At 32.1% G+C, this 8,663-nt stretch overlaps 1 long non-coding RNA gene across 1 annotated transcript; it reads left to right on the forward strand.

Annotated features, from left to right (window-relative positions):
* The first annotated feature begins 228 nt into the window (after window positions 1-228).
* Window positions 229-7,476, forward strand: LOC144551216 (uncharacterized). Its single transcript, XR_013510778.1, has 2 exons — window positions 229-649; window positions 7,326-7,476. It is a non-coding gene; the product is annotated as an uncharacterized LOC144551216 (long non-coding RNA).
* The last annotated feature ends 1,187 nt before the right edge of the window (window positions 7,477-8,663 follow it).

Genomic DNA, 8,663 nt, shown 5'->3' on the forward strand with positions numbered 1-8,663 from the left:
AGGAAATAAAATAATCCATAAATGCTGTGCTGCCTGTGCAGCTTCGGCATGGCTCTAAAAAAAAAAAAAAATTCCATAAATGAACAAATTACTATTTAAGCCGCCTCAGCCCAGCGCCTCACCTTGTCATCTCTATATATATACACCATGTAATCAATCTCTCTCTCCACATTCAACTTTGAAATCAACATATAACTGCTCCAAACTAGCAACCTTTCTAAGAGAGAAACTAAAAAGAGGAAAATTTAGGAAAGCAAAGGGGAGAAATCAGAAATGGAAGGGTTCATACCGTTTGTCATACATGCTTTAAAGAAGAACAGGGAGAAGAGCCAGTATCGGCGTCTGTCAAATGGGTCCCACAGTGGAAGCAGGAAGCCATTGATCGGGGAGAGGGACTCGGTGGATGAGGGATCATCACATCACCACCGGGCCCGATCTGAGTTTCCTCCGATTGGATCAGAATTCTTCTCTCCGGAACAAAGGATGGGATCGTCTCGCAGCCTCAGGGAAGATCCGAGCTCAATCGGAAACCTCTCACTATCACCAGAGCGAATAAGCGTAAATAAATTTGCAATATTCGCTTAGATTTTTTCGGAATTGATGCTTTCAAGTGTAATAAAATTACTATTATATAGTTGCAATTTTCAAGGTTGCTAGTTTCAATTAAGGTGTTTTAGTTTCTTTGTTTGTTATATGTGATGTCTAAGGGATGAATTGAAGTTGTAAATACTTGAAACCTATTTTTTCAAGTCCTGCCTTTTCATTAAGAAATTGTAATTTTTATATGTATTATCCTACCCGCTTATTAAGGAATGAGGATTGAAAGCAAGAAGTTGTAATTCTCGTGGGTGATGGGGGTGGGGCCGTGCGGGACAGTCTTGACTCTTGACCTTCTTCTAATCAAGAAATTGTAATTTTTATACGTATACCGAGCTCATGCAATACGTTCTTGATTATAAAAAATTAACTTCATGACCAAATGATTGTTTGCTAAAATTATTTCCAAGATGTCGGAGCTTCAAATTTAATTAATTAATTGATTGATCATACATTGATGCCAGCAGAGAAACCGCCTTGTTGGCAACTAATCCAGAATTAATACTGTTAAATAGGAATACTCTGTGTGTGTGTCAGTGTGTGTGTGGGTTTGTGTGAGTGTGTTGGCGGGGGGATGAGGGCTTGATCCTTGCTTATTAAGCACTTATTGGTCTGAGATAATTTTTTAAAATAAAAACAAGCCTAAGATGCTAACATTACTTTCAATTTCCAGCTTTAGACTAATGATACAACTCATATTAAAATTGCCAGAAAAAACAAGCAAAAAAACTGAGAGCATTTTTTCCTCCCAAGGATGATATATTGATTCCTTACAAGATGTCAACTATTTGATATTTATAAATATTTTTTTATTCAAACTTTTACGACCTCTCACACGATTAACACAGTTCCCAAATTTTTATCATGTACACCTTAAGGGCTGTTCGGACGAATCACTGTTCATGTGGAAAAAAAAAATTCAGTTCAACTCAACTGAATTTTTTTTTTCCACGGGAACGGCGTTTTTCAGTTCAATTCTCGTGTCCAAGCCCATTCCCATTTGTCGGCCGAACATGCCCTAAATGAAGAGGTTCAAATATATTCAAAATAGTGTTGTAAAAAATGGCTGATTAAATCGACTAGTCGTTAGCGGTGATCAAATCGTACATTAAAGATTTTTTAACTAATTATCTGATTAGTTTTAATTAATTATTTAATAGTATTTTCTCCTAGCAAATATTGTTATTTACAACGCTGTTTCAAAATCAATAATTTAAGTGAAATTTCATGTAAAGCGCAAATTTAACACACACAGTTTTGACCAAAATTTAAAAAAATACCATTTTATTAAAATTAATAAACCAAAACACCAAATTGGACTGGAATTATTAAATTTCGCATGGCCGTTGCGAGGGGAAGCGGCCAGCTAGAACCGGGCCGCTGCAAGGGGAAGCGAGCACTTATTTGGGCCGCTTCTGGGCCCAGCGGGCAGGGCCGCTTTGGGGGCCAGCGGCCACATTGATTTTGACTTTTTTTTTTTTTTTTTTTTCTTTCTGTTTTTCGTTTTTGGAAAACAGAAATTTTTTTTTGTATTAAAATATTAGAAATGTTTAATATATTTCTTTGAAAATAGATGAAATACAATATAATTTGATTTATTAGAAAGACTGCAACAAATAACCCGGATCAATATTTTTCAGATCGGATTTTTCGCGGCTGTAAGAAAAATTAATATATTTCTTTATATGTTATTGGAAAAAAATAAAAATAATTAGATTCTGAGTTATTGATCCCGGTTCAAAAGTCACTTCTAGGTAATTCAGAAAATATTGTGACCTTTCTAGTACATTTAATTTATAAAAAGTTGCATCTATTTTGATAATTCTTTTTGAAAAACAATAATTAAATAAATTAAAGATTTTGATTTTTTTCAAAAATAGATACAACTTTTTATAAATTAAATGTACTATAAAGGTCACAATATTTTCTGGATTACCTAGAAGTGACTTTTGAACCGGGATCAATAACTCAGAATCTAATTATTTTTATTTTTTTCCAATAACACATAAAGAAATATATTAATTTTTCTTACAGCCGCGAAAAATCCGGCCTGAAAAATATTGATCCGGGTTATTTGTTGCAGTCTTTCTAATAAATCAAATTATATTGTATTTCATCTATTTTCAAAGAAATATATTCAACATTTCTAATATTTTAATACAAAAAAAATTCTGTTTTCCAAAAAAAAAAAAAAAAAAAAAAACCAAAATCAATGTGGCCGCTGGCCCCCAAAGTGGCCCAAATAAGTGCCCGCTTCCTCGGGAAGCGGTCATGCGAAAAATATAATTTCCAGTCGAAATTGGTGTTTTGGTTTAATAATTTAAAAAAAATGGTATTTTTAAAAATTTCGGCAGTTTTGATCAATGGACCCCATCGATGCACAGCACCTGTGTGCAATTTGGGTCCGTTAAGGAATTAACCATGTGCTTCTTCTAGGTTCCTGCAATCCTGCACCAAACTAAATAAAACCATGCGCCAATTTTGAATTTTGTCGCTAGCTCATCACATTTCAAAATTCAAACTTCCAAATCATCAGCGCTCTCCAACGGGTTTCTTACCGATTTTTTTATTTTTATCCAAAATTTAAATTAAATTTCAAAAATTAACCGGTTTGGCTGTCAAATTTTAAATCTACCCAAACCGGTTAACCATTAACCGGACCAAATTTCCGGTTAACGGTTAACCGGACCCTGGGTTCGGTTAACGGTTTAGCGGACCAATGGGTTCGGTTAACCGTTTAGCGGACCAACACAATGGGTTCGGTTAACCGTTTAGCGGACCAACACAATGGGTTCGGTTAACGGTTTAGCGGACCAAGGGTTCACTAAACCGTTAACCGAACCCATTGGTCCGCTAAACCGTTAACCGAACCCTTGGTCCGCTAAACGGTTAACCAACACAATGGGTTCGGTTAACTGCACCCTTGGTCCGCTAAACGGTTAACCGAACCCTTGGTCCGCTAAACCGTTAACCGAACCCATTGTGTTGGTCCGCTAAACGGTTAACCGAACCCTTGGTCCGCTAAACGGTTAACCGAACCCATCGGTCCGCTAAACCGTTAACCGAACCCATCGGTCCGCTAAACCGTTAACCGAACCCAGGGTCCGGTTAACCGTTAACCGAAAATTTGGTCCGGTTAACGGTTAACCGGTTTGGGTAGATATAAAATTTGACAGCCAAACCGGTTAATTTTTGAAATTTAATTTAAATTTTGGATAAAAATAAAAAAATCGGGATGCCGCAATATTTTAGTCAGTTCCTCGAGAAAAAATAATTACAAATCCGCTCAAATCAGAGGTTGTCTTCTTTTTTTTTTTCTTTTTGAAAATTTAAAAAGGTTTGATGTTCATATTTTATTATAGTAACATTGATATTTTTATATTGAAACATTGTATCGATGTTTTTGTACATTGAAACAAAGATGCATTTGTGATGGGATTAACTTTAGTATAAAACAACATCGCGTCATCGATGTTTTTGTATTGAAACAATGATGCACTTGTACTGGGATTAATCAGGATATAAAATATTGGTGCGTCATCGATGTTTTTGTAATAAAATATCGATGTACTTGTGCTGTGATTAATCATGGTATAAAACATCTGTGTGTCATGGATGTTTTATTTATGGATAAATTTCGCTAGAGGTCACTAAATTTTGCTATTTGTCACGAATTGGTCACTCAAATTTGATTTGTTCATTTTTAGTCACTCAACTTTGTTATTTGTCTCAATCAAGTCACTCTATACTTATCCATCCAAAATTTTAACCAAATATTCCCATTCCGTCCAAAGTATTAATGGAATATACTTATTTCATCCAAAATATTAACATAATGAGTATATTCCATCCAAAATACTAACGAAATGAGAATATTCAGTTAGTATTTTGGATGGAAAAGTATAGAGAGACTTGATTGTGACAAATAACAAAGTTGAGTAACTCAAAAGAGACAAATCAAATTTGAGTGACTAATTCGTGACAAATAGCAAAGTTTAGTGATCTATGGTGAAATTTACCCTTTATTTATAAAACATCGATTCTAAACTTTAAACAACCATAAGTGTTCGTCGAAAACTCTGATTTGAACGTTTGATGATAATTCGGAAAGCTCGTGAAGAGACATCAGAAGAATCATAATTGCAGTCCCAGGCGTAAGCCTTGAGACATCAGAAGAATCATAATTGCAAAAAAAAAAAAAATCGTTTAGGTCCTCAAAACTCATATGGTCTATTAATTATTCATTAGAAAAATTAATTTTACAGTAATAAACATTTTAAAATTGTTTATTAATATTACAAAAAATGAGGAGCATCATTTACTTTTTTTCTACTTGAACTAATACAATATTTCTATTTTATTATGTTATTTAACTAGAGTTATATATCCGATTTTTTTATTTATATCCAAAAATAAATTCAATTTTAAAAATTAACCGAACCGGCTCCTCAATTTGAAATCTACCCAAACCGGTTAACCGTTAACCGGACCAAATTTCCGGTTAACGGTTAACCGGACCAAATTTCCGGTTAACGGTTAACCGGACCCTTTAAAAGAGTCCGGTTAACCGTTAATTGGACCCAAACCATGGGTCCGGTTAACGGTTAACCGGATTCGTTGGTTCGCTTAACCGTTAACCGAACCCAATTTTTTTTTTTTTTTTTTTTTTTACTTTTTTTTAAAACAGAAAATTTTTAATTTTTTTTTTTCTATTCAAAATATACATGAAAATTCGTATTTAGATTTATCAAATTTACACCAAAAAAATTTGTAAATCAAATATGAAATTTAAAATTATAGAAAAATACACATACACATATACATATACATATACATATACATATACATATACATATACATATACATATACATATACATATACATATACATATACATATACATATACATATACATATACATATACATATACATATACATATACATATACATATACATATACATATACATATTATATATGAAATTTAAAATAATATGTATATGTATATTTATATGTATATGTATATGTGTATGTGTATGTGTATTTTTCTATAATTTTAAATTTCATATTTGATTTACAAATTTTTTTGGTGTAAATTTGATAAATCTAAATACGAATTTTCATGTATATTTTCAATAGAAAAAAAAATTAAAATTTTCTGTTTTAAGAAAAAGTAAAAAAAGTAAAAAAAAAAAAAAAATTGGTAACCGTATATTATTTATGTATATGTATATGTATATGTATGTGTATGTGTATGTGTATGTGTATTTTTTTATAATTTTAAATTTCATATTTGATTTACAAAATTTTTTGGTGTAAATTTGATAAATCTAAATACGAATTTTCATGTATATTTTCAATAGAAAAATAAAAAAAATTAAAATTTTCTGTTTTAAAAAAAAGTAAAAAAAAAAAAAAAATTGGTAACCGTATATTATTTATGTATATGTGTATTTTTCTATAATTTTAAATTTCATATTTGATTTACAAAATTTTTTGGTGTAAATTTGATAAATCTAAATACGAATTTTCATGTATATTTTCAATAGAAAAAAAAAAAAAATTTCTGTTTTAAAAAAAAGTAAAAAAAGTAAAAAAAAAAAAAAAAAAAAATTTGGGTTCGGTTAACGGTTAAGCGAACCAACGAATCCGGTTAACCGTTAACCGGACTCTTTTAAAGGGTCCGGTTAACCGTTAACCGGAAATTTGGTCCGGTTAACGGTTAACCGGTTTGGGTAGATTTCAAATTTAGGAGCCGGTTCGGTTAATTTTTAAAATTTAATTTATTTTTTGGATATAAATAAAAAAATCGGGTTATATATTGTGAAGTTGATATTCATCATTAGAAAGTTAATTGATGAAAAAAATTACTCTCCAATTAATCCTCTATTATATGATATTTGTTTTGAGAATTTAAAAAAAAAAAAATAACTGCTGATTTTCAGTTGGACACTTCTAAAAAAAATGTTAGGACATTTGTGTAATATTTATAATTGAATAAAAAAATCGGGGGTTTCTTACCTCCAAATAAGGAATTTTTTTTTAAGGTTAATGATTGTATTGATAAAAATAGAAAGCTTTTTTACATCCCTGCCGGTAAGGGGTTCTCTGTACAAAGTCTATTTCAAAGTGTAAAAATGAAGTAAATAAGGAAATAAATTAATTCATATAAACAATGCTATTCAAGCCGCAGCAGCGCCTCACCTTGTCATCTCTATATATACACCATGTCATGAATCTCTCTCCACATTCCTTCAAAATTCAAAGTTTCCAACTTTGAAACCAACATATAACTGCTCCAAATTAGTAACCTTTCTAAGAGAGACTAAAAAGAGGAAAATTTAGGAAAGCAAAGAGGAGAAATGGAAGGCTTGATACCGTTTGTCATACATGCTTTTAAGAAGAACAGGGAGAAGAACCAGTACCGGTGTCTGTCGAACGGGTCCCACGGTGGAAGCAGGAAGAAGCCGTTGATCGGGGAGTGGGACTCAGTGGATGAGGGATCATCCCATCACCGCCGGGCCCGATCTGAGTTTCCACCGATTGGATCAGAATTCTTCTCTCCAGAACAAAGGATGGGATCGTCTCGCAGCCTCAGGGAAGATCCGAACTCGATCGGAAACTTTTCAACTATCACAAGAGCGAATAAGTGTAAATGATTTGGAATATTCGCTTAGATTTCCAACGCTTTCAAGTGTACAATTACTGTTATTTAGTTGCAATTTTGAAGGTTGCTAGTTTCAATTAAGGTGTTTAATTTCATTGTTCGTTTTAAATCCCATAAGTGGGGAATGGTGTGATTAGTTGTATGTTGTTTAAGGAATGAGGATTGAAGTTGTACATAAGAATTATATTTCTTGGTAAATAATTTTGCAAGTTTTGAGGGTCTTATTTTGTAGAAATTTCAAGTTTTAAGTCTGAAAAACTCAATTGTATTGCTTCTTCGATATGTTTTGTTATGTTAAAGCTGATAACGCTTGCACGTTAAGTATTGAGAGAATGGTTGGGTTTGCAAAGTTATTAGTATGTTATGGAAATAAATCAGCTGTTATTCCAAGGGAAATAGAGTGTTTCCGGAAATTTTTTTATAAACCATAAATAGAAAAACAATTTTTAGGGAACCAGCATGATTGTTTTTTTTTTTTGAAAAACCACAAAGACCGAGTGGAGCATTCGGTCTCCACTTTTTTTTTTCTCCAGACCGAATTCTCCACTCGGTCTCACCATTTTTTTCAATTTTTCACAGATTCGGCCACATAAGATCCGAATAATCCTTTTATGTATATGTATAGAGAGTGACTTAAAATTTTAAAATCCAAAAAGTCGATCCGAACCGTTCATCTTGTTTTCCATATTAATATGTGCTTGGAGATCAAATTTTACATTTTTCTGAATTTTTTTACTATTTATTAAGCCACTTTGAAAATTGTTGATCCAACGGTGGCTGCTAATTTTACTGTTTTGTTAAGCCACCGTTGGATCAACAATTTTCAAAGTGACTTAATAAATAGTAAAAAAATTCAGAAAAATATAAAATTTGGTCTCCAAGCACATATTAATATGGAAAACAAGATGAACGGTTCGGATCGACTTTTTGGATTTTGAAATTTCAAGTCACTCTCTATACATATACATAAAACATATGCCACACCGTTTGCCGCACGGAAAAGTTGAAAAAACAGTGAGACCGAGCGGAGCATTCGGTCTGGAGAAAAAAAAAAGTGGAGACCGAATGCTCCACTCGGTCTTTGTGGTTTTTCAAAAAAAAAAAACAATCATGCTGGTTCCCTCAAAATTATTTTTCTATTTATGGTTTATAAAAAAATCTCGTGTTTCCGTATGTTATGGAGACTTGTGGGATATTTTAGTAATAAAAAATAAATTAAAAAGTAAAGAGAAGGCGACAAATTTGTATGAGAGCATGAGGTGGCGGTCAATGCATGATACCTTTTGTCTTTTTTTGAAAATCGCATGATACCTTTTGTCGAGTAATAATTCAATGCATGATCCTTTCTTTAAAGTACAATACAAATATATATTCAAAAAAAAAAATACAATACAAATAGAA

The sequence above is a fragment of the Carex rostrata genome, chromosome 3 (assembly GCF_964058835.1).
Source record: "Carex rostrata chromosome 3, lpCarRost1.2, whole genome shotgun sequence".
NCBI classification, from domain to species: Eukaryota; Viridiplantae; Streptophyta; class Magnoliopsida; order Poales; family Cyperaceae; genus Carex; species Carex rostrata.